The 27,187-nt window shown below is 43.4% G+C and overlaps 3 non-coding genes and 1 pseudogene across 3 annotated transcripts; 3 read left to right on the top strand and 1 right to left on the bottom strand.

Moving 5' to 3' along the window:
• Positions 1-13,132: 13,132 nt before the first annotated feature.
• LOC140307975 (U2 spliceosomal RNA) lies at positions 13,133-13,322 on the top strand. Its single transcript, XR_011915992.1, has one exon. It is a non-coding gene; the product is annotated as a U2 spliceosomal RNA (small nuclear RNA).
• Positions 13,323-13,733: 411 nt separating this feature from the next.
• Positions 13,734-13,847, top strand: LOC140307822 (U5 spliceosomal RNA). Its single transcript, XR_011915852.1, has one exon. It is a non-coding gene; the product is annotated as a U5 spliceosomal RNA (small nuclear RNA).
• Positions 13,848-14,122: 275 nt separating this feature from the next.
• On the top strand, positions 14,123-14,310 carry LOC140308036 (U2 spliceosomal RNA). Its single transcript, XR_011916046.1, has one exon. It is a non-coding gene; the product is annotated as a U2 spliceosomal RNA (small nuclear RNA).
• Positions 14,311-18,964: 4,654 nt separating this feature from the next.
• On the bottom strand, positions 18,965-19,114 carry LOC140308074 (U2 spliceosomal RNA; annotated as a pseudogene).
• Between the last annotated feature and the right edge of the window lie 8,073 nt (positions 19,115-27,187).

Consider the following 27,187-nt stretch of genomic DNA (forward strand, 5'->3'; position numbering starts at 1 on the left):
CTCATAACCAAATTGAGACGCGTAAGACAACCAAAAGGGACAAGTGTGAAAAGGAGCTTCATTTGGCAGCCATGACCATGTATTACGCAGTTGGTGTAAACAGAGGTCGAAGACGTGGACGTGTGGGATCAGAGCTATGATCCGAATATTTGTTTTTACTGTGGCCAGACTGGACACTGGAAGAAGGACTGTCCACAGCTGAAAAGTGATGAAATTGGGCAAAAGGCTGACTGAGGGTGGGAGGCAGGTTCTGGACGTCACGCAGCAGCGGAGCCTCCACTAATGGGTGATAGCACAAACACACTCACACATTTTTCCTGCTCTGTGTAGTGAAGAAACGCTTGCCGACTGTGATTCACGTAGTAAAGTTTTGCATGCTATTTCCGTCCTAGAGCAAAGATATTTCTCTCAGAATATGGGAACTTATGTTCATCAGTAGTGACGTCAGGGGAGTTTTATTGTCCTCCAAAGTTAAGTGGAAACCACGTTTACTCTATGTCTGCCTCAGGCCAGGTTGTGAAGGAGAAAATGACAATGCCCATTGCGTGTTGTCACTCCCGATGAGCTCTCCTTCAAACACTAATTTTTGTTATCAGAGTTGTGTCCCATTAACCTGATGGGCTGTGATCTCATGTGTAAATTAGGCATTATTTTAACTTCTACACCAGAGGGTGTTAAGGTTATGTTACAGCCTGACAAAGTTTTCACAGCAGTGCAGTTTGATTCATCGGCACTTACATATGCTTATGAGTGGAAACTTCCCAGCTCTCCTTTTTCACAACAACTAGTGGAAGAAGCAAAAGTGTTAGTTTCACCCCTTTCTGATTTCATGCAACCTACTGATTTGCACTGCACATCACACATTTCTTTGGGGCCTGACAATGACTATGAGAAGAAGTGAAAAAATATGTGCGCCTACTTTATTGGCTGTGTCGCTCACTCCAGAGCACTTCGATTTTTTTAATGTTTGTGGTACTCGCCCTCACATTTCCTTGGCCAAACGTACACACTGGCAGTGACAAGGTGTGGGAGAGTTTGTTGCTACATGTCAGAAATAAATGGAGTGGACTGTTTCACCTGCTGATCCAAATTTGATGTTTTCTGAACGATTGTCAGCATACAAAAAAACATTTTTGAGTACAATGCATTGTCAAAGAACTGTGGACTTAATTCCTACCACAGAATCACATTTTGAAGCATGTTTTTTATCTGAAACAGATTTGTCTTCGATACCCATGTTGGCTGAAGTGCCCAATGATCTTTGGGCTAAGAGCAAATATGATGTGGGGTTGATAAAAGGCTGTGAACCAGTAATTGTCACCCCTAAATCAGACTTTTGTCCATGTAAAAAACAGTACCCTTTTAAGCCTGAAGCAATTAAAGGGATTAAACCTGTTTTTCAATCTTTTCAGAAAACAGGCGTTATTGTTCCTTTTGAAAATTCACCTGTGCTTACTCCATTGTTTCCTGTTAAAAAGATTAAAGATGCTGGCCAGCCAGATGAATGGCGTTTTGTACAGGACCTCCAAGCGGTGAATGCTGCAGTTCAGCCACATGCTCCTACTGTGCCCAACCCACACACTATTTTGTCTCAAATTACATCAGATGCACAGTTTTTCTCAGTGGTTGACTTGTCGCCAGTGCACCCTGATAGCCCATTTTGGTTTGCTTTTTAGTTTGAAGGGAGATCTTGGACTTTTACCCGGTTATGCCAGGGGTACTGTGAAAGTCCCACTATTTACAATGCTGCCCTCAAAGCTAGTCTGGATTAACTTCAATCAACCACAGGCTCTGCTCTTTTGCAGTATGTGGATGACATCCTTTTATGTGGTCCATCTAAACAACAGTGTGAAAAAGACAGTGAATCTGTTGAAACATCTTCCTTCTTATGGCCATAAAGCCAGCCTTTCTAAATTACAGTTTGTACAGGACGAAGTCACCTTTTTGGGTCATGTGATTTCTAAGGATGGGCGCTCACTTTCTCCTAAACGTGTTGCTGCAGTTCAGATCATTCCTAAACCGGTTACTAAAAAACAGCTTATGTCATTCTTAGGTATAACATCTTACTGCAGGAACTTTATTCCTAACTACTCTTTTCTCGAAGCTCTCTTAGGTGCTCTTATCCATGGTAAAGGCAGCTGCAGTTCTGACATGCAGCTCCAGTCAGCTGATCGTGTTCCATGGACTCCTGAGGCTGAATCAGCCTTTAGTGAGCTTAAGCTGGCTCTTCAAACAGCACCAACACTTGGCATTCCAGATCCTCATAAACCTTTCATACAGGCAGTTGATGAGAAGCATGGTTGTATGACATCTGTTCTTATGCAGGAACATGGGGCAGGCAAAGGCCAGTGGCTCATTTCTCAGCAAAACTGGACTCTGTGGCTGCAGGCCTGCCTGGTTGTCTTCGTGCTGTTGCAGCTGCAGAGAAAGCTGTCCTGGCCTCCCAAGATATTGTGGGCTACGCTAATTTGACTGTTTTGGTTCCTCATACTGTTGCCATTATTCTTCTCGAGCAGAAAACTTCACATCTTTCAACTGCTTGTTGGCTCAGATACACCTCTGTGCTCCGTGATATGCCAAATGTCACTGTTAAACGTTGTACTGTTCTGAATCCTGCTACTTTGCTTCCGACTCCTGAGGATGGGGAGCCTCATGACTGTGAAGCTGTTTTGGAACAAGTTTGTACACCCCGACCTGATCTTTTAGAGACTCCTCTTCCAAACTCTGACATGATTCTTTTTGTAGATGGATCAGCTTTGCGTGATCCAGCCACAGGTACTAACTGTGTTTGGTTTGCAGTATGTTCTTCACATGACACTTTGTTGTCTGGTTCTCTTCCTAAACATTTCTCCGCTCAAACTACTGAACTTATTGCACTTACTGAAGCTTGTAAGTTGGCAGCTGGTAAGTCTGTCACTATTTACACAGATTCCAGATATGCTTTTGGTGTTGTTCATGACTTTGGTGCGCTGTGGAAACACAGGCATTTCCTTAAATCAGATGGTAAAACTATTCTGAACTCCAAGCAGGTTTCTGATCTTCTTGATGCGATCCATTTGCCTACAGCAATCTCGGTCTGTAAGTGTGCGGCTCACACTAACTCAGACGATCCTGTTGCTTGTGGTAATGCCAGAGCTGATGCTGCAGCTAAGCAAGCAGCTAATTTTTTTCCTGTTTTTGCTTCCCTCTCTTTGCAGGCAGAAGACTCCCTCACAGATCTCCATGCTTTGCAAACTTTTGCCTCTGCAGATGAAATTTGGTCCTCTGGACGCATTTGGTCCTCTGTGGGTGCAACTCATACGGATGGTGTTTGGATGGGACCTGAGGGTAAACCCTGTCTACCTAAACATTTTTTTCCTCATTTTTCAAAATTGACACATGGGTTGAACCATGTGTCAAAAGGTGGGATGCTGAATGCACTCACTGCTCAGTGGTTCACAAAAGGGTTCAGTTCATATGCGCAAAAATACTGTCAGTCATGTATGGTTTGTGCCACACATAATGTAGGAAAGGCATTACACACATCGCAAGTTGCACACCCTCCACCAGAGAAACCTTTTGAACATTTGATGATGGATTTTGTTGAACTCACACCAGCTGAAGGAAAGAAATATGCACTAGTAATAGTGGACGTGTTTAGTAAATGGGTTGAAGTTTTCCCTGCAAAACATGCAAACAGTAATGCAGTGACTAAAGCACTGCTAAACAGAAATCATTCCTAGATGGGGCATTCCAGAGAAGATCAGCAGTGATAATGGCACACATTTTGTAAACACTGCATTGACTGAGGTTGGTAAATTCCTGGGAATAAGCTTGCGCACACATTGTGCTTATCATCCACAGAGTGGAGGTGCTGTGGAAAGAGAAAATGGTACATTAAAGTCCAAGTTAGCCAAATGTTGTGAAGAAACAGGTCTGCCATGGACAAAAGCATTACCTATTGTGCTTACCTACATGAGAATGAGAATCAGAGCTCAAGTGAATCTCAGCCCATTTGAAATTTTATTTGGCAGACCTCCTAACCTGGGATTGGGACCTGTAACCAGACCCCTCCCTTCCACAACTGTTTGTGATGATGCTATGTTGTCTTACTGTCGAAACCTTTCCACTGTTCTATCTCAAGTTTCACAGGCAGTAAAAGCAGCCCTTCCAGCCACAGAAAACACACCACTCCAACCAGATGACAGGTGGTGAAGGAACTTCGCAGGAAACATTGGAAGTCCAAACGTTGGCAAGGCCCGTTCCAGGTGCTACTGGTCACTCACACAGCTGTTAAAGTTGCAGAGAGAGCAACCTGGATTCATGCCAGTCACTGTAAGAAGGTACCAGAACCAGTAGATGACTTCCACCCTGACATACATCAGCCTAACCAACACGCCCGGAAGGACAAAGATAAGAGTCAGCAGTAAAAGCTGTACTCCACCGGTGTGTTAAGTGCTAGTAACCTCTGACACCGAAGATTGAAACATCCTTACTGAGACCAGCGATGAAGATGATCATACACATGCTGTGAACCATGGAAGAAACTGTTTGTTGTTTGTATTTTCTTATTTGTAACCAGCATGTGCACATTGTATCTTGATTTCACAGGAAGCAATAATACAGGGCTGCTGTATTTCCCCACGACCCGAGAGACCACCAGACGCCCGAAGCCACACAGCCCCCCCCAGCACACACCCAACCGCCCAGAGCGACGGGACAGCAACCCACCACCACCACTATGTGATCAAGCTAATCAGAAGGGACCAGAGAGAATTAAATTCAGCCAATTGATGTTTTGAGGAAGCAGACATTGTTTCCATGCTAATATAATCTAAAAGAAAATTTCTAAACTGGTTAATACACAGATTGTTCTTCGCTTTCCAGTTCATGAGAATAGTTTTCTTTGCTATACATAACACTGTGAGGATCATGTGTGCTAAGCTAAATTCCACGTTGATGTTGTCTAAGTCACCCAGTATGCACAGTGTGGGGCATGCAGGAATGCTACACTTTAGTCATGTTGATAGGTCCGCACAGACTTCAAGCCAGAACTTCTGGACAGGCGCACAAAACCACAAAGCGTGTGCATAATCATCAGGTGTGTTATCTGTGCAATGTGAGCAGATGTTTGAGTGTGTTAAACCCATCCTGAACATCCTTTGTCCTGTATAGTGTGTTCTATGAAGAATTTTGTATTGTATGAGCTGTAAATTAGGATTTCGAGTCATTCTGAAGGTGTTCAAACATATATGTGGCCAGAAGCTATGACTAGAACTGATGGATAAATCTGCCTCCCATTTTGAGGACGGTAGAGACATTGTGTCATCTATCTTAGACAATAATTTATATATTTTTGATAGTAGTTTTGGGGTGCAGATGCTTAGAAATTCTACTACCCTAATCGGGAGTTGTAAGTCTGGTTGGTGGAGGATATATTTCTTTTTTATTATAGACTTAAGTTGTTGATATTCTAGGAATTTATTGCTGCCTATCTCATGTTGTGATATGAGCTCATCAAATAAAATAAAATGTCCATTTTGGATTATATGTTCCAGATGTTTGATTCCTTTGATCTTCCACAGAGTAAAGTTTAGCATTTTTTTGTTTTGCAGGATGTCAGGATTGTTCCAGATGGGTGTAAGCTTACACGGGACAAGTGAAGACTTTGTTATTTTAAGAAATTCCCACCAGGCTGTCAGAGAGGTGCTGATGTTAATGCTTTTGAAACATTTGTGATTTTTTACGTTTTGACTAATAAGTGGCAGGTCAGAGATTTCCAGATTATCACACAATGCTTGTTCTATATTTATCCATGTTCATCTATTGGGCTAGGTTTAAACCATTTTGATATATACTGTAACCTATTGGCTAAGGAATAGTGCTGAAAATTAGGTAAATCTAATCCACCACTGTCCTTGGTCTTCTGTAGGGTTTTTAAACTAATACGTGGTGGTTTGTTTTTCCACGGAAATTTGGAGATGCATGAATCTAGTGACTTAAACCAAGTAGCAGGTTGGTTTTATGGGGATCATTGAGAACAAATAGTTAACTTTTGGTAGTATCATCATTTTAATGGTTGTAACTCTCCCCATAAGTGATATAGGTAAGGACTTCCAACGAGAGAGATTGTCCTCTACTGTCTTTAATAATTGCACATAAATTAGCTTTGTTAGCTCTGAGAGCCTGGAGGAAATGTTTATGCCTAAATATCTAATCTTTCCTGACTGTAAAGTGATCGCAGGTATATTCTGGACCCTACAGTTAATGGGCAGAACTGTGGTCTTAGACCAATTGATAGAGTAGTCAGAAAGTGCTGAGAATTTATTTATGAGTGTGATCGTGAGTGAGAGACGTCTGTGAGTTCTGAAGGAAAAGTAATACATCATCAGCATAAAGACTTATTTTATGCTCAATATTTTGGGGTTGGATGTCTTTAATATTTCTATCTTGTCTGATAGCAGCTGCTAAAGGTTTGATGAAAATAGCAAAAAGTGAGGGAGAAAGTGAGCAACCCTGTCTTGTACTTCTCTGCAGACTGAAGCTTGGAGAAGTTTGATCATTTGTCCTGACACTTGCATTTGGGGAGTCAGTTATTTTCTTGTGAGGAGATAAGAGACTTTAATAATAATATCTTGCAAGAGAGAACAACACAGTACAGAATACAGAGTTGCTCTGACCACTGAAGCAAAAACACACAGTTATATTGCCCGCTCATCACGTCATCTGTTTTTGGGTATAATTGATTGTTCTTCTAACTTTCCTCCCCAACCATCAGTTGAGGTTACCCAGACACACTCGTAAATACCAGCCTAACCCTGTCCCCCCTAAAGTGCAGCTATCTCATTATAACAAGCCCACCATTGTAAAGAGGAATTTAAGAAAACAGGGCAGGGTGGTACCTTGCAGCTCGGTCATTTGCAGGTTATACACAGTAACACTCAATACAATGCATATAAGAATTATTTTCCATTACATTCCTACCTTTTGATTATAATAATACCATTATATTAATCAACCCAAAAGAAACAAGGAAAATAATAACTTTATCTGTAAAACATCAGCCTGCATTTGCACACAACGTGAGTTTAAAATGCAGGCATCATAGTAATAAAGGGTCCAATGATAAACAATCAAAACATGAACAATTAAACATGATTATCTTCATCCCTCTCTAAGTCAGCGTCACTAGAGGAAAAATTTTGAAAGCAAGAAAGTTATTTGAGTCATTTGGTCTTTTTCACACTGTTGTTTAGATGGACTACATAAAATGATGTCATCCACATACTGCAAAAGAGCAGAGCCTGTGGTTGATTGAAGTTAATCCAGACTAGCTTTGAGGGCAGCATTGTAAATAGTGGGACTTTCACAGTACCCCTGGCATAACCGGGTAAAAGTCCAAGATCTCCCTTCAAACTAAAAAGCAAACCAAAATGGGCTATCAGGGTGCACTGGCGACAAGTCAACCACTGAGAAAAACTGTGCATCTGATGTAATTTGAGACAAAATAGTGTGTGGGTTGGGCACAGTAGGAGCATGTGGCTGAACTGCAGCATTCACCGCTTGGAGGTCCTGTACAAAACGCCATTCATCTGGCTGGCCAGCATCTTTAATCTTTTTAACAGGAAACAATGGAGTAAGCACAGGTGAATTTTCAAAAGGAACAATAACGCCTGTTTTCTGAAAAGATTGAAAAACAGGTTTAATCCCTTTAATTGCTTCAGGCTTAAAAGGGTACTGTTTTTTACATGGACAAAAGTCTGATTTAGGGGTGACAATTACTGGTTCACAGCCTTTTATCAACCCCACATCATATTTGCTCTTAGCCCAAAGATCATTGGGCACTTCAGCCAACATGGGTATCGAAGACAAATCTGTTTCAGATAAAAAACATGCTTCGAAATGTGATTCTGTGGTAGGAATTAAGTCCACAGTTCTTTGACAATGCATTGTACTCAAAAATGTTTTTTTGTATGCTGACAATCGTTCAGAAAACATCAAATTTGGATCAGCAGGTGAAACAGTCCACTCCATTTCTTTCTGACATGTAGCAACAAACTCTCCCACACCTTGTCACTGCCAGTGTGTACGTTTGGCCAAGGAAATGTGAGGGCGAGTACCACAAACATTAAAAAAATCTAAATGCTCTGGAGTGAGCGACACAGCCAATAAAGTAGGCGCACATATTTTTTCACTTCTTCTCATAGTCATTGTCAGGCCCCAAAGAAATGTGTGATGTGCAGTGCAAATCAGTAGGTTGCATGAAATCAGAATGGGGTGAAACTAACGCTTTTGCTTCTTCCACTAGTTGTTGTGAAAAAGGAGAGCTGGGAAGTTTCCACTCATAAGCATATGTAAGTGCCGATGAATCAAACTGCACTGCTGTGAAAACTTTGTCAGGCTGTAACATAACCTTAACACCCTCTGGTGTAGAAGTTAAAATAATGCCTAATTTACACATGAGATCACAGCCCATCAGGTTAATGGGACACAACTCTGATAACAAAAATGAGTGTTTGAAGGAGAGCTCATCGGGAGTGACAACACGCAATGGGCATTGTCATTTTCTCCTTCACAACCTGGCCTGATGCAGACATACAGTAAACGTGGTTTCCACTTAACTTTGGAGGACAATCAAACTCCCCTGACGTCACTACTGATGAACATAAGTTCCTATATTCTGAGAGAAATATCTTTGCTCTAGGACGGAAATAGCATGCAAAACTTTACTACGTGAATCACAGTCGGCAAGCGTTGCTTCACTACACGGAGCAGGAAAAATGTGTGAGTGTGTTTGTGCTATCACCCATTAGTGGAGGCTCCGCTGCCGCGTGACGTCCAGAACCTGCCTCCCACCCTCAGTCAGCCTTTTGCCCAATTTCATCACTTTTTAGCTGTGGACAGTCCTTCTTCCAGTGTCCAGTCTGGCCACAGTAAAAACAAATATTCGGATCATAGCTCTGGCGTGGCTCCTCTCCCACACGTCCACGTCTTCGACTTCGGCCTCGTCCTCTGTTTACACCAACTGCGTAATACATGGTCATGGTTGCCACATGCAGCTCCTTTTCACACTTGTCCCTTTTGGTTGTCTTACGCGTCTCAACTTGGTTCTGAGCATGGCGAGCATATCGGCGAACGTCAGCCAAACGAGGACCCTCACACCATCCCACGTAAATGTTCTTTACTTCAGTGGCGACATCTATATAATATTGTCTGGGTCCCGTTAAAACATGTATTTTTCCCATCTAATTCCTTGTTTGCTTTAAAACAAGTATTCCCCATTTTCTATCCCTTCAGTAGCCAACCAGTTTGTATGGAGTACACTGGAGCAACTTGACTGATCAGTAAAACACTGCTTTTGTTGTCACCGCAAGGCTTCCCCCGTCGGTTGTTTCACTGAGACACTACTGAGTAACTACAACTCAACACAGTTTATACACATAACATTCATATACATACTAACAAACAAACAAACAATAATTTATCGCAATTTTCTCATCTCTGTTTGAACGTACACCCAGGTAAATATTCCTGTAGTCTTCTCATACCGACTATGGACCCATTCATTGTTTAACTTCACTGTTTTGCAAATCCTAATTGAATATTACACATTGACATTGAACTTTACTGGATAAGCAGGTCTTCATTGCATTCAGCAGCCTATATGTGAGCATCTATGTGTAAGCTGTTCTTCTTTGCATTTATCAGCAGCAAGCAATTCTTCACTGCACATGCATATGTAAATAGTAAAACAATTCCAATGTGTTAGCGAAACCTTCTATATCACAGTGGTTTCTAAGATCTATTTTAAGTTCTTTGCCATCAGTGAGATGACATAGTTTACAAAGTGTGTCAAATTATCACTGAAGATCTTTTCAGGAATTTCAAATCTAGAAATGAGTTATTTTCCGCGTGATTTTGCTACTGAGAGTGCATCTGCTTGTGCACATGGAAATATTTCAGACCATTTGGTAAAAACCTCTGTTGTCACTGAGCAGAATCGTTTCCCTTAACATTAATTTAGTTCAATGAAATCTACACAATAATGAAATAATGAAATACAAACAAATATGTTGAAAAAGATACACTGGCTTAGGGAATTATCTTCGTTTTGGTCTTAGATTGCCCTGTGGAATGTATTTTGCACATATTTGACCTGCTAGACAAAACTTTATTCATTTATTTATTCTAAAAAAAAAAATTCAATAATTAGTAAAACCATATGCTGTAAAAACCTTGTTCATTATTGCTTCCATCCCTCCTGTTGAGACATGACATGGTCCGTGGCTCAATACTGCAGCATATTTAAACAAATTCTTTGGCAGTATGGTTTTCCTTCCGGTCATTCATACGAGTCTATTGTAGATGGCAATTGAATAACATCTAATAATGCTAAAATATTTGTAGTTTATACATTTAGCTGTGGATGTCAACATACCTGTTTTTCCAATGCTGTGTTAACACATGTACAGTTGAGAAGGCATACTGACTGTCAGTGTAAACGTTAACAACCTTTTTGTTATTTAATTTACAAGCTTCAGTTAAAGCTACCAATTCGACTGCTTGAACAGAGTAATTTTTTGGTAGTTGGTGTTTTAAGAAAACTTCAGTTTCTGTTACTACTGCAAATCCTGTAGCATTTGTGCCATCAGGGTTTTTTGCTTGACCTGTTGAATAAATATAGTTATTTCTGCATTTTCATAACGTATATCAGTTAAGTCTGGCCTGGGTAAAACACTGATGGTTATTTCTGACATGCAATCATGAGGCTTTCCATCTGTGGGGTAGGTAGCAGTGTGGATGGATTAAGTGTAGCACATCTCTCGACAACAAGGTGTGGCTGTGAAAGAAGAACTGTTATGTAGGAGAGATGTCTGGTAAAGATATTTTGTTAAGTAACCATATCACAGCCACTGCATGAGGTACCTTAAGTGTTAATGGGTGAAATAACACCATTATTGTTGATGCCTGCACTGCCAATGGCTTCTGGCCATTGATTCAAAAGTACGATCTCGTCCCTGTTTCCCCCTTTCAGTGGACACTTGCCCCTAATTACCGCAATTCAGCAGGGGGTCTTTCATTAGGAGTACTGGACTCCCCCGTGCACGGTTTCAGCTCCGACCCTGGAAAGCGGAAAAAACGTTGAGATCTGGTTTGAGGACCCAATTGTTGAGAAAAGTCTCTCAATGAGACTCAGAGTTGCTGGAGTCAGTTAATGCAAATGTTTAATCTTGCAGCAAGTTCAAGAATGTGTGTGTGAATGGGTGTATGTGTGCGAACGTGTGTGAGTTTGTGTATGTGAGAGTTTAATGAACCTGTTATCCACAGGCAGGTCTTAACTAGTATGGCACAGGTCCAGCCTGTCTCATCTTTTTTGGAAGGTCCAGCGCTCGGCCGTAACCCTTCTGTCTGTTTGGACTCTCACATACATTCGGTTAATCATAGAAAAACGAGAACAAAACTTTTTAGCCCCTTAAATTCATAAAACAGACATGGTGCAGTTATTTCCATTCTAGAAAATAAGAGTAATCACCACCATTCCTATAAATTCTGGATATTCTAACAATCTGAATCTTTTTTAAATGTTCGATGAAGCCCTTTGCTGTTCTGTTTAGAGACTCAGCTGATCATAAACCAAGTTTTGCTCTTGAACCAAGCTTCTAAACTCTTCACCTTTTTCATTTCTCAGTTAGTATTCACTTTAAAACTGATTAAAAGAAAAATTAAATGAATGCCTATCAACAAATGTGGGATCTAAACTCTAGTGCTTTCTCTAAAATAATTTCCTTTCTCAATTCAGAAATGTGTGTGTGTAAGTCACAACACCCGTGACACCAAAACGGCTTTCTTTTCTCTCTTTTCTCTACACTCTGCACTGTGAGCACACACACCAAATCAGAAAGGCTTTTTTCTCTCTTTTCTACATTATGGACTGTGGGGACACAAAACCGCTCTCTCTCTTTTTTTTTTTGATTGTGTGCCAGGGCGTTGTCTCACGTATTAGATTATGCTTAAGATACGAATGGGTTTATCAGTCACATCAGAATCCATACATACTGATCCTCCCGTAATAAAATGGTCGGATCTTATCAAACACACTTTGTTTCTTGTGACAAGTCAGCGAAACAGCGTATACACGTCAAGACACTGAATCAAGTTTGCCAAAAGAACTCATAAGTTTGGCAGTATTGCTCTGCCGTCAGCAATCATACACCCATTTTATTTTCATGAGACATGTGCAGGCACCTGTTCATCTACTGTTCTATCACTATGAATTAGTTTATCTATTATCAATAAGGATACTTCTACAACTACTATCAAAGTATGTCCGGACTTCTTATGTTGTCAGTTGCTATATATGAATAAGTGGGTTGCTACTGAAAAGCATTAAGCATGTCACACAGCCCAAACATATAACATTTCAGGACACTTACACAACACATTCAAATCAAACAGTCAGACAACATACAAGAACATATACCCCAGCCGGCATTGCTCCCTGCCTATTTTCCTACAACTCACTATGTGTGCGCACACCTTTATTCACAAACTCCTCAACTTATACTCTTTTACCGAAGCTGCTACAGCTCGATTGGCCAAATACCCTTAGATCCTATTTCGGTGAATTTGACATCTGCCTTGTATGTAACAGATTAGCGGTTTAGCAGTTTTAATTTAATTTGAGTGAAGGAATTCATTTTATAGCAAAATCCGAAATCGTGAAGAACTCATGAAAGTAAGCTTATTCTCGGATTCCTGAAACTTTAGATTTGCTCTTTCTTTTACTGCAAAGTACAACGTTGAGCAGCACTAATGAGTTGTTTCTATTTTTGGCAGGCTTTACCTTTGCGGATGAAGCCCTTTCTGTCTGTGCAAAAGAAATCTTGTTACTGTGCAGAGTGACTTCTCTGAGTAGAGTCGCCTTACTTGTTGCGACTGTGCCGATGTTCGAAGCTGGAGTGCAAAGTTGTTGCTTGAATGGTGCTCGCTGGAGCGTGTGGTAGTGTAAAGTTATACCATTTAAAAGGGCTGAAGAGTGCTCAGTGCAGCGGGTGGGCGGAGGTGCAAAGTGACACTATGGCCATAAAAAGAACACCGCTACAAGTGCGCATTGTGCCAGGAAGGGCCCTCGGACGTGAACCAGTGGACAGGTATCGCTTCTCGGCCTTTTGGCTAAGATCAAGTGTAGTATCTGTTCTTATCAGTTTAATGTCTGATATGTCCTCTATGCGAGACTACATATTAAATGGATTTTTATCAATAGGAGTTGAAAAAGGAGCTTGCTCCGTTCACTCCAAGCATCGACCCGGTACTGCAGTGCCGCTGGGAACGGTGCGCTCTCCTCTGCTCTTGTGAAAAAGCAAACAGCGGTGCAGGATGGAAGTTTCAGGGAGCCTAAGATGAAACTTTCTTTTAATCTGCTGATAAAAGAGAGTGAATGCGAAGCAGACTTTAACACGGCTCTGGGAGCGAGCCGAGTGCGGGCTAACCGGGAGAATTGCTTGAAAGAAACGCGACACCGAATGAGCAGTCAGATCAAAGCCTCAATACGGTGTTCCCGTGTTGTTTGTGGCTGCCTTGTCTTTTGCACAGAGTAAAAGACAAGGCAGCCATCGAATAGGGCCCGATTGTTCCTACTTGGTCAGCCGAGGAGCAAGGGGGGGGAGCAAGCGTCTCAACCAAGCAAAGCTCACCATGGGGAAGGTGGCTATGCCAACTAGCCTGATGCCCTGCTCCCGCAGTGATGGATAATCATACACTGGTTTCTCTTCATAATGTACAAGTCTGTCGCCTTTTACTAAAGACTTCCGTGGAGAGCAGCACTAATGAATTGTTTCTATTTTTGGCAGGCTTTCCCTTTGCGGGTGAAGCCCTTTCTGTCTGTGCAAAAGAAATCTTTTTACTGTGCAGAGTGACTTCTCTGAGTAGAGTCGCCTTACTTGTTGCGACTGTGCCGATGTTGCTTGAATGGTGCTCGCTGGAGCGTGCGGTAGTGTAAAGTTATACCATTTAAAAGGGTTGAAGAGTGCTCAGTGCAGCGGGTGGGCGGAGGTGCAAAGTGACACTATGGCCATAAAACGAACACCGCTACAAGTGCGCATTGTGCCAGGAAGGGCCCTCGGACGTGAACCAGTGGACAGTTATCGCTTCTTGGCCTTTTGGCTAAGATCAAGTGTAGTATCTGTACTTATCAGTTTAATATGTGATATGTCTATGCAAGGACTACATATTAAATGGCTTTTTATCAATAGGAGTTGAAAAAGGAGCTTGCTCCGTTCACTCCAAGCATCGACCCGGTACTGCAGTGCCGCTGGGAACGGTGCGCTCTCCTCTGCTCTTGTGAAAAAGCAAACAGCGGTGCAGGATGGAAGTTTCTTTAATCTGCTGAGAAAAGAGAGTGAATGCGAAGCAGACTTTAACACGGCTCTGGGAGCGAGCCGAGTGCGGGCTAACCAGGAGAATTGCTTGAAAGAAACGCGACACCGAATGAGCGGTCAGAACAAAGCCTCAATACGGTGTTCCTGTGGTGTTTTTATAAAATGCGGTGTAAAAAAAGGTGTGAATGCCCCATAGAAAACTAAAAGGTGGAGCGGAAGTGTTCGGCTGCAAGAAGGTGTGAATGTCCGACTATATTTGGTGAAAAGCAGGTGAAGCAAGGTCTGAATGCCCAACCTTACATCATCAAAAGCGAGATCAGAGGTTTTTGGCTGCAAGAAGGCCATAGTTTGCCAAAAGCGGGTAAGGTGCGAATGATCGGCTAAATATCAACAAAAGTGGGGGCGGAGGTCTTCGGATGCAAGTGGGTGTGAATATCCCACCATACAAGTATGGTGGAGAGGAAGCTGTGAATGGCCGACCATAGTTTGCAAAAAGCGGGTGAGAAAAGGTGCGAATGTCCAACCATACATGATCAAAACAGGGAGCGGAGGTGTTTGGCTGCGACAAGGTGTGAATGTCCACCCATAATTAATGAAAAGCGGGCAACAAGTAGGTTCGAATGCCCAACCATACATCATCAAAAGCAGGAGTGGATGTGTTCGGCTACAAGAAGGTTTGAATGTCCAAGCATAGTTTGTAAAAAGCGGGTAAGAAAAGGTTCGAATGCCCGAACATACACCATCAAAAGAGGGAGCGGAGGTGTTCCGCTGTAAGACGGTGTGAATGTCCGACCATAGTTGGTAAAAAGTGGGTATGAAAAGGTTCGAATGCCCAAATTCGGCTGCAAAAAACTGTGTTCGGCTGCAAAAAGGTGTGAATGTTCGACTAAATTTTGTAAAAAGCGGGTAAGACAAGGTGCGAATGCCTGACAATCTATGATCAAAAGCGGGAGGAGAGGTCTTCAGATGAGAGTGGTTTAGAATTTCCAACCATAATCTATAAAATGCGGTGAAAAAAAAGGTGTGATAGAACACTAAAAGGTGGAGCGGAAGTGTTCGGCTGCAAGAAGGTGTGAATGTCCGACTATATTTAGTGAAAAGCAGGTGAAGCAAGGTCTGCATGCCCAACCTTACATCATGAAAAGCGAGATCAGAGGTGTTTGGCTGAGAGAAGGCCACAGTTTGCGATGCAATAATTAAAGGCCTCATGCCAGATGTCGCCACTGAAGTAAAGAACATTTACGTGGGATGGTATGAGGGTCCTCGTTTGGCTGACGTTCGCCGATATGCTCGCCATGCTCAGAACCAAGTTGAGACGCGTAAGACAACCAAAAGGGACAAGTGTGAAAAGGAGCTGCATTTGGCAGCCATGACCATGTATTACGCAGTTGGTGTAAACAGAGCACGAGGCCGAAGTCGAAGACGTGGACGTGTGAGAGAGGAGGTCGAAATGGGCCACGCCAGAGCTATGATCCGAATATTTGTTTTTACTGTGGCCAGACTGGACACTGGAAGAAGGACTGTCCACAGCTGAAAAGTGATGAAATTTGGCCAAAGGCTGACTGAGGGTGGGAGGCAGGTTCTGGACGTCACGCGGCAGCGGAGCCTCCACTAATGGGTGATAGCACAAACACACTCACACATTTTTCCTGCTCTGTGTAGTGAAGAAACGCTTGCCGACTGTGATTCACGTAGTAAAGTTTTGCATGCTAGTTCCGTCCTAGAGCAAAGATATTTCTCTCAGAATATAGGAACATGTTCATCAGTAGTGACGTCAGGGGAGTTTGATTGTCCTCCAAAGTTAAGTGGAAACCACGTTTACTCTATGTCTGCATCAGGCCAGGTTGTGAAGGAGAAAATGATATCGCCCATTGCGTGTGTCACTCCCGATGGGCTCTCCTTCAAACACTCATTTTTGTTATCAGAGTTGTGTCCCATTAACCTAATGGGCTGTGATCTCATGTGTAAATTAGGCATTATTTTAACTTCTACACCAGAGGGTATTAACGTTATGTTACAGTCTGACAAAGTTTTCACAGCAGTGCAGTTTGATTCATCTGCACTTACATATGCTTATGAGTGGAAACTTCCCAGCTCTCCTTTTTCACAACAACTAGTGGAAGAAGCAAAAGCGTTAGTTTCACCCCTTTCTGATTTCATGCAACCTGCTGATTTGCACTGAAGATCACACATTTCTTTGGGGCCTGACAATGACTATGAGAAGAAGTGAAAAAATATGTGCGCCTGCTTTATTGGCTGTGTCGCTCACTCCAGAGCACTTCGATTTTTTTAATGTTTGTGGTACTCGCCCTCACATTTCCTTGGCCAAACCTACACACTGGCATTGACAAGGTGTGGGAGAGTTTGTTGCTACATGTCAGAAAGAAACGGATTGGACCGTTTCACCTGCTGATCCAAATTTTATGTTTTCTGAACGATTGTCAGCATACAAAAAAATATTTTTGAGTACAATGCATTGTCAAAGAACTGTGGAATTAATTCCTACCACAGAATCACATTTTGAAGCATGTTTTTAATCTGAAAAAGATTTGTCTTCGATACCCATGTTGGCTGAAGTGCCCAATGATCTTTGGGCGAAGAGCAAATATGATGTGGGGTTGTTTATTGTTGAAACTAGATTAGAAGTAGATAAATATGAAGGACAAAGCAGTTTGAACTTGGTTTGAGAGAAGGAATTAATTTTATTGCAAAATCCGAATTCATGCATAACTCGTCAAATAGATAGTGATGTGTCGTTCGTGAGCAATTCGTTCGACATGAACAAATTTTTTATATGACTCGGGAGTAACGAGTTGTCTCAGTGAGTGATTCGTTCATTTTCATGCAGTACCCTTCCTCACCACATGGCAGGCGGCAGCTTCATAAGCTCAGTCAGCAGGACAGGAAACAGTATTGATTCGTTCATGACTCAACTCCTCGACTGACGGGTGCTCGCACAGGAAACAGTATTGATTAGTTTACGACTCAACTCCTTGGGTCTTCGTTCATTTGTCACGTTTTAAATTCTACGTTTCATTTGACAGGCTGAAGAGCAGTAGGCACAACAGTTCGTTCACAAACCGGATCATTAATCTCATAGACTATTCTACCATCAACAACTTGGAAACCACAATCGACTCTCTAGATGCAGAAAAAGCATTTAATGGAGTGAACTGGAAATTTTTTTACAAACTATGCTCGGACATTCAAACCTTCTTGTAACCGAACACATCCAGTCCTGCTTTTGATGATGTATGGTTGGGCATTCGCACCTTTTTTTTTTACCCATTTTTGAGGAATTATGGGTGGACATTCACACCTTCTTGAAGCTGAACACCTCCTCTCCCACTTATGATCATGTGCGGTTGGATATTCGAACATTTTTTTTCATGTTTTCTAGCAATTATTGATGGACATTCAGACCTTCTTGCAGCTGAACACCTCCGCTCCCGCTTTTGATGGTGTATAGTCGGGCTTCCGAGCCTTTTCTTCCCCGGTTTTTACAAATTATGGTTGGACATTTAGACCTTCTTGCAGCCGAAAACCTCCGTTCCCTCTTTTGATCATACATTGTCCGGCATTCGCACCTTTTCTTACCCGCTTTTTACAAACCATGGTCGGACTTTCACACCTTTTAGTAGCCAAACAACTCCGCTCCCGCTATATATTGTGTACAGTCGGGTATTTTAACCTTTTCTTACCCGCTTTTTACCAATTATGGTCGGACATTCACACCTTCTTACAGCGGAACACCTCCGCTCCCTGTTTTGATCATTTATGGTCTGGCAATACTACCTTTTCTTACCCGTTTTTGAGTAGTTATGGCTGGACATTCACAGCTTCTTGTAGCCGAACACATCCACTCCTGCTTTTGATGATGTATGGTATGGCATTCGAACCTACTTGTTGCCCGCTTTTCATTAATTATGGGTGGACATTCACACCTTGTCGCACCCAAACACCTCCGCTCCCTGTTTTGATCATGTATGGTTGGACATTCGCACCTTTTCTCACCCGCTTTTTGCAAACTATGGTCGGCCATTCACAGCTTCCTCTCCACCATACTTGTATGGTGGGATATTCACACCCACTTGCATCCGAAGACCTCCGCCCCCACTTTTATTTATATTTTACTTCACTTTTACTTGATATTTAGTCGGTCATTCGCACCTTACCCGCTTTTGGCAAACTATGGCCTTCTTGCAGCCAAAAACCTCTGATCTCGCTTTTGATGATGTAAGGTTGGGCATTCAGACCTTGCTTCACCTGCTTTTCACCAAATATAGTCGGACATTCACACCTTCTTGCAGCCGAACACTTCCGCTCCACCTTTTAGTTTTCTATGGGGCATTCACACCTTTATTTTCACCGCATTTTATAAAAACACCACAGGAACACCATATTGAGGCTTTGTTCTGACCGCTCATTCGGTGTCGCATTTCTTTCAAGCAATTCTCCTGGTTAGCCCGCACTCGGCTCGCTCCCAGAGCCGTGTTAAAGTCTACTTCGCATTCACTCTCTTTTCTCAGCAGACTAAAAGAAAGTTTCATCTTGGGGTCCCTGAAACTTCCATCCTGCACCGCTGTTTGCTTTTTCACAAGAGCAGAGGAGAGCGCACCGTTCCCAGCGGCACTGCAGTACCGGGTCGATGCTTGGAGTGAACGGAGCAAGCTCCTTTTTCAACTCCTATTGATACAAATCCATTTAATATGTGGTCCTTGCATAGACATATCACAACTTGGTTTGAGTGAAGGAATTAATTTTATATCAAAATCCGGAATTGTGTAGAACTCGTGAAACGACGCTTATTCTCGGATTCCTGAAAAGGTTTAGTGTTGTTCTCTCCTATCCTGCAAAGTACAACGTTCTTTTTTGTTTAAAGCTATTTGGACATGGATAAATATGAAGGACAAAGAAGTTTTAACTTAGTTTGAGTGAAGGAATTCATTTTATATCAAAATCCGAAATTGTGTAGAACTCGTAAAAATAAGCTTATTCTCGGATTCCTAAAGGTTTAGTGTTGTTGTTTCCTATCCTGCAAAGTACAACGTTCTTTTTTGTTCAAAGCTATTTAGACATGGATAAATATGAAGGAAAATGCAGTTTTAACTTGGTTTGAGTGAAGGAATTCATTTTATATCAAAATCCGGAATTGTGCATTATGGCAGCAGAATTGTAGTCTGAATACCTTTATGCCAAACAGATTTGCTTTGCCAAGGGAAGTTTTATAATTGTTTATTGTTTATGTTTACAATATATAAACTAGCAGAATAAATAATTCATCCTCCTGGTCCCTCCCACCCCGGAGGGGGCAGCCAGAGACTGGCTGCAATAGGCATCCCCGCTACCTGGGACCCAACACAGGGCAGGAGGGCCTGATGTCCACCAGGCTCGGGGCCTGCAGTCACCATATTCCGGGAGCTACTGTACCCCCAGAAGGAACCCATCCCGCCCCACCCCACTCAACCCAACCCCACCCCAGAGAACCTCTACAAAAACAAACAAACAACAACAAAAATCAAACAAACAAACAAACAAATCACCCGGTCACACCAGTCGCAGCAGCCCGGGCCTGAGACCCACCATCACCCAGGCCCCCCCAGGCCCCCCCCAACAGGGGAAAAGCACACCCCCATACAGACCCCCTCCTCCTCACCGCACGCCCCAACACCCTAAAAAAAACAACCACCTGCGGACACCTTGGAGTTCCCAGAGCAACAAGGCCGGCACCAGGACCTGCACCAACCCACGCATACTGTGGCATGTCCAGGGCAACCCAGACCCCCCAGGCACAGGCAGGGCCCCGCCCCGGGCACAAGGCAGCGGCAAGCCACCAGGTCCAGGCCCAGCTCCACCACCCACGCCAGAGCGGCCCCGTCACCCGGTACAGAGCCAGCAGCCACCACCCCAAGGCCCTCAGGGACCCCGCCCCACACCGCAAGACAGCCCCACCCGCAAGCCCCCAAAACTGCCCTCCAAGCCCGACACACAGTCCCCCCCAGCAATGACCAACCCGGTCCCCACGACCCGAGAGACCACCAGACGCCCGAAGCCACACAGCCCCCCCCCAGCACACACCCAACCGCCCAGAGCGACGGGACATCAACCCACCACCAACACTATGTGATCAAGCTAATCAGAGGGGACCAGAGAGAATTAAATTCAGCCAATTGATGTTTTGAGGAAGCAGACATTGTTTCCATGCTAATATAATCTAAAAGAAAATTTCTAAACTGGTTAATACACAGATTGTTCTTCGCTTTCCAGTTCATGAGAATAGTTTTCTTTGCTATACATAACACTGTGAGGATCATGTGTGCTAAGCTAAATTCCACGTTGATGTTGTCTAAGTCACCCAGTATGCACAGTGTGGGGCATGCAGGAATGCTACACTTTAGCCATGTTGATAGGTCCGCACAGACTTCAAGCCAGAACTTCTGGACAGGCGCACAAAACCACAAAGCGTGTGCATAATCATCAGGTGTGTTATCTGTGCAATGTGAGCAGATGTTTGAGTGTGTTAGACCCATCCTGAACATCCTTTGTCCTGTATAGTGTGTTCTATGAAGAATTTTGTATTGTATGAGCTGTAAATTAGGATTTCGAGTCATTGTGAAGGTGTTCAAACATATTTGTGGCCAGAAGCTATGACTAGAACTGATGGATAAATCTGCCTCCCATTTTGAGGACGGTAGAGACATTGTGTCATCTATCTTAGACAATAATTTATATATTTTTGATAGTAGTTTAGGGGTGCAGATGCTTAGAAATTCTGCTACCCTAATCGGGAGTTGTAAGTCTGGTTGGTCGAGGATATATTTCTTTGTTATTATAGACTTAAGTTGTTGATATTCTAGGAATTTATTGCTGCCTATCTCATGTTGTGATATGAGCTCATCAAATGAAATAAAATGTCCATTTTGGATTATATGTTCCAGATGTTTGATTCCTTTGATCTTCCACAGAGTTAAAGTTTAGCATTTTTTTGTTTTGCAGGATGTCAGGATTGTTCCAGATGGGTGTAAGCTTACACGGGACAAGTGAAGACTTTGTTATTTTAAGAAATTCCCACCAGGCTGTCAGAGAGGTGCTGATGTTAATGCTTTTGAAACATTTGTGATTTTTCACTATTTGACTAATAAGTGGCAGGTCAGAGATTTCCAGATTATCACACAATGCTTGTTCTATACTTATCCATGTTCATCTATTGGGCTAGGTTTAAACCATTTTGATATATACTGTAACCTATTGGCTAAGGAATAGTGCTGAAAATTAGGTAAATCTAATCCACCCTGTCCTTGGTCTTCTGTAGGGTTTTTAAACTAATACGTGGTGGTTTGTTTTTCCACAGAAATTTAGAGATGCATGAATCTAGTGACTTAAACCAAGTAGCAGGTGGTTTTATGGGGATCATTGAGAACAGATAGTTAACTTTTGGTAGTATCATCATTTTAATGGTTGTAACTCTCCCCATAAGTGATATAGGTAAGGACTTCCAACGAGAGAGATCGTCCTTTACTGTCTTTAATAATTCCACATTGAGGCGGCCTGTTGCCACTGCGGGTTCTTTCAGAGAGACTCAGAGACAGAGGACGGTTCAACGTATAGTTTATTTAACCCTTTTTCATGAATGTGGAGTCGTTCGCAGGCCTTCCCTCCCGGTTCGTGCTGCCGACTCCACTTCAATCCTCCTTACAGCTCTGAGTTTTTTAAAGAGGAGAGTGATTAGACAAGTGACTGCCGGTGTACTAATCACTCACCTAGTCCTGCTCCCCAGAGCTCTCTCCACAGCTCTCTCCTGCAGCTGATGCACCACGCCCCCTCCACATACCTCCACCGCCTGACCTTGGCCGGGGAGCGGTCCGGCCCCAACTTCCCCCCCCCCCCCACACACACACACACACACCTCGCCATGCGAGCTGTAAAGGAAGTCGGCCACAGCCATCTGTGCCCCCGGCCTATGGACCACTTTGAATTTAAAAGGCTGTAGTGCCAGATACCAGCGGGTGATCCGTGCATTGACATTTTTCATTCGGTGGAGCCACTGGAGGGGAGCAAGGTCCGAGCAAAGGGTGAATGGGCGCCCCAGCAAGTAATACCGCAAAGCGCCGACCACCCACCGGATGGCCAGGCACTCCCTCTCCACCGTGTTGTATCTGGTCTCCCTCTCGGATAGTTTCTGGCTGATGTAAAGCACTGGGTGGTCAACGCCCCGCACCTGCTGGGACAGAACAGCCCCCAACCCCCTTCCCGATGCATCAGTCTGCAGGACAAATGGGAGAGAGGAGTTAGGTGTGTGGAGAAGAGGCTCCCCACAGAGGGTCTGCTTTACCCTCTCAAGTGACACCTGGCACTGCTTCGTCCACCGGACCGGATCAGAGGCACCTTTTCGGGTAAGGTTGGTCAAAGGGCTGGTCAGCTCCGCGAAGTTGGGAATAAATCGCCGGTAATATCCGGCCAGCCCCAAAAACCGCCTCACCTCTTTCTTGGTCTTAGGTTTTGGGCAGGCTGCAATCGCTGCTGTCTTGTCTACCTGTGGACGCACCTGTCCGCCGCCCAAGTGGTACCCCAGATACCGTACCTCCCTCCATCCAACTGCACACTTCTTTGGTTTGGCCGTGAGCCCCGTGACTCCAGCACTGCCGCCATCTGCTGAACATGCTCCGCCCAGCTGTTGCTATGGATGATGACGTCATCCAGGTAAGCGGCAGCATACGCAGGAACTTACATCATGAAAAGCGAGATCAGAGGTGTTTGGCTGAGAGAAGGCCACAGTTTGCGATGCAATAATTAAAGGCCTCATGCCAGATGTCGCCACTGAAGTAAAGAACATTTACGTGGGATGGTGTGAGGGTCCTCGTTTGGCTGACGTTCGCCGATATGCTCGCCATGCTCATAACCAAGTTGAGACGCGTAAGACAACCAAAAGGGACAAGTGTGAAAAGGAGCTGCATTTGGCAGCCATGACCATGTATTACGCAGTGTGTGTAAACAGAGGACGAGGCCGAAGTCGAAGACGTGGACGTGTGGGAGAGGAGGTCGAAATGGGCCACGCCAGAGCTATGATCCGAATATTTGTTTTTACTGTGGCCAGACTGGACACTGGAAGAAGGACTGTCCACAGCTGAAAAGTGATGAAATTGGGCAAAAGGCTGACTGAGGGTGGGAGGCAGGTTCTGGACGTCACGCGGCAGCGGAGCCTCCACTAATGGGTGATAGCATAAACACACTCACACATTTTTCCTGCTCTGTGTAGTGAAGAAACGCTTGCCGACTGTGATTCACGTAGTAAAGTTTTGCATGCTATTTCCGTCCTAGAGCAAAGATATTTCTCTCAGAATATAGGAACTTATGTTCATCAGTAGTGACGTCAGGGGAGTTTGATTGTCCTCCAAAGTTAAGTGGAAACCACGTTTACTCTATGTCTGCATCAGGCCAGGTTGTGAAGGAGAAAATGACAATGCCCATTGCGTGTTGTCACTCCCGATGAGCTCTCCTTCAAACACTCATTTTTGTTATCAGAGTTGTGTCCCATTAACCTGATGGGCTGTGATCTCATGTGTAAATTAGGCATTATTTTAACTTCTACACCAGAGGGTGTTAAGGTTATGTTACAGTCTGACAAAGTTTTCACAGCAGTGCAGTTTGATTCATCGGCACTTACATATGCTTATGAGTGGAAACTTCCCAGCTCTCCTTTTTCACAACAACTAGTGGAAGAAGCAAAAGCGTTAGTTTCACCCCTTTCTGATTTCATGCAACCTACTGATTTGCACTGCACATCACACATTTCTTTGGGGCCTGACAATGACTATGAGAAGAAGTGAAAAAATATGTGCGCCTACTTTATTGGCTGTGTCGCTCACTCCAGAGCACTTCGATTTTTTTAATGTTTGTGGTACTCGCCCTCACATTTCCTTGGCCAAACGTACACACTGGCAGTGACAAGGTGTGGGAGAGTTTGTTGCTACATGTCAGAGAGAAATGGAGTGGACCGTTTCACCTGCTGATCCAAATTTGATGTTTTCTGAACGATTGTCAGCGTACAAAAAAACATTTTTGAGTACAATGCATTGTCAAAGAACTGTGGACTTAATTCCTACCACAGAATCACATTTTGAAGCATGTTTTTTATCTGAAACAGATTTGTCTTCGATACCCATGTTGGCTGAAGTGCCCAATGATCTTTGGGCTAAGAGCAAATATGATGTGGGGTTGATAAAAGGCTGTGAACCAGTAATTGTCACCCCTAAATCAGACTTTTGTCCATGTAAAAAACAATACCCTTTTAAGCCTGAAGCAATTAAAGGGATTAAACCTGTTTTTCAATCTTTTCAGAAAACAGGCGTTATTGTTCATTTTGAAAATTCACCTGTGCTTACTCCATTGTTTCCTGTTAAAAAGATTAAAGATGCTGGCCAGCCAGATGAATGGCGTTTTGTACAGGACCTCCAAGCGGTGAATGCTGCAGTTCAGCCACATGCTCCTACTGTGCCCAACCCACACACTATTTTGTCTCAAATTACATCAGATGCACAGTTTTTCTCAGTGGTTGACTTGTCGCCAGTGCACCCTGATAGCCCATTTTGGTTTGCTTTTTAGTTTGAAGGGAGATCTTGGACTTTTACCCGGTTATGCCAGGGGTACTGTGAAAGTCCCACTATTTACAATGCTGCCCTCAAAGCTAGTCTGGATTAACTTCAATCAACCACAGGCTCTGCTCTTTTGCAGTATGTGGATGACATCCTTTTATGTAGTCCATCTAAACAACAGTGTGAAAAAGACAGTGAATCTGTTGAAACATCTTCCTTCTTATGGCCATAAAGCCAGCCTTTCTAATTTACAGTTTGTACAGGACGAAGTCACCTTTTTGGGTCATGTGATTTCTAAGGATGGGCGCTCACTTTCTCCTAAACGTGTTGCTGCAGTTCAGATCATTCCTAAACCGGTTACTAAAAAACAGCTTATGTCATTCTTAGGTATAACATCTTACTGCAGGAACTTTATTCCTAACTACTCTTTTCTCGAAGCTCTCTTAGGTGCTCTTATCCATGGTAAAGGCCTCCAGTCAGCTGATCGTGTTCCATGGACTCCTGAGGCTGAATCAGCCTTTAGTCAGCTTAAGCTGGCTCTTCAAACAGCACCAACACTTGGCATTCCAGATCCTCATAAACCTTTCATACAGGCAGTTGATGAGAAGCATGGTTGTATGACATCTGTTCTTATGCAGGAACATGGGGCAGGCAAAGGCCAGTGGCTCATTTCTCAGCAAAACTGGACTCTGTGGCTGCAGGCCTGCCTGGTTGTCTTCGTGCTGTTGCAGCTGCAGAGAAAGCTGTCCTGGCCTCCCAAGATATTGTGGGCTACGCTAATTTGACTGTTTTGGTTCCTCATGCTGTTGCCATTATTCTTCTCGAGCAGAAAACTTCACATCTTTCAACTGCTCGTTGGCTCAGATACACCTCTGTGATATGCCAAATGTCACTGTTAAACGTTGTACTGTTCTGAATCCTGCTACTTTGCTTCCAACTCCTGAGGATGGGGAGCCTCATGACTGTGAAGCTGTTTTGGAACAAGTTTGTACACCCCGACCTGATCTTTTAGAGACTCCTCTTCCAAACTCTGACATGATTCTTTTTGTAGATGGATCAGCTTTGCGTGATCCAGCCACAGGTACTAACTGTGTTTGGTTTGCAGTATGTTCTTCACATGACACTTTGTTGTCTGGTTCTCTTCCTAAACGTTTCTCTGCTCAAACTACTGAGCTTATTGCACTTACTGAAGCTTGTAAGTTGGCAGCTGGTAAGTCACTATTTACACAGATTCCAGATAGGCTTTTGGTGTTGTTCATGACTTTGGTGCGCTGTGGAAACACAGGCATTTCCTTAAATCAGATGGTAAAACTATTCTGAACTCCAAGCAGGTTTCTGATCTTCTTGATGCGATCCTTTTGCCTACAGCAATCTCGGTCTGTAAGTGTGCGGCTCACACTAACTCAGACGATCCTGTTGCTTGTGGCAATGCCAGAGCTGATGCTGCAGCTAAGCAAGCAGCTAAATCTTTTCCTGTTTTTGCTTCCCTCTCTTTGCAGGCAGAAGACTCCCTCACAGATCTCCATGCTTTGCAAACTTTTGCCTCTGCAGATGAAATTTGGTCACACTTAGCATACTGACTGTCAGTGTAAACGTTAACAACCTTTTTGTTATTTAATTTACAAGCTTCAGTTAAAGCTACCAATTCGACCGCTTGAACAGAGTAATTTTTTGGTAGTGGTTGTTTTAAGAAAACTTCAGTTTTTGTTACTACTGTAAATCCTGTAGCATTTGTGCCATCAGGGTTTTTTGCTTGACCTGTTGAATAAATATAGTTATTTCTGCATTTTCATAACGTATATCAGTTAAGTCTGGCCTGGGTAAAACACTGATGGTTATTTCTGACATGCAATCATGAGGCTTTCCATCTGTGGGGTAGGTAGCAGTGTGGATGGATTAAGTGTAGCACATCTCTCGACAACAAGGTGTGGCTGTGAAAGAAGAACTGTTATGTAGGAGAGATGTCTGGTAAAGATATTTTGTTAAGTAACCATATCACAGCCACTGCATGAGGTACCTTAAGTGTTAATGGGTGAAATAACACCATTATTGTTGATGCCTGCACTGCCAATGGCTTCTGGCCATTGATTCAAAAGTACGATCTCGTCCCTTTTTCCCCCTTTCAGTGGACACTGGCCCCTAATTACCGCAATTCAGCAGGGGGTCTTTCATTAGGAGTACTGGACTCCCCCGTGCACGGTTTCAGCTCCGACCCTGGACAGCGGAAAAAACGTTGAG

The sequence above is a fragment of the Leuresthes tenuis genome, unplaced genomic scaffold (assembly GCF_036924035.1).
Source record: "Leuresthes tenuis unplaced genomic scaffold, fLeuTen1.0.hap1 SCAF_5, whole genome shotgun sequence".
Lineage (NCBI taxonomy): Eukaryota > Metazoa > Chordata > Actinopteri > Atheriniformes > Atherinopsidae > Leuresthes > Leuresthes tenuis.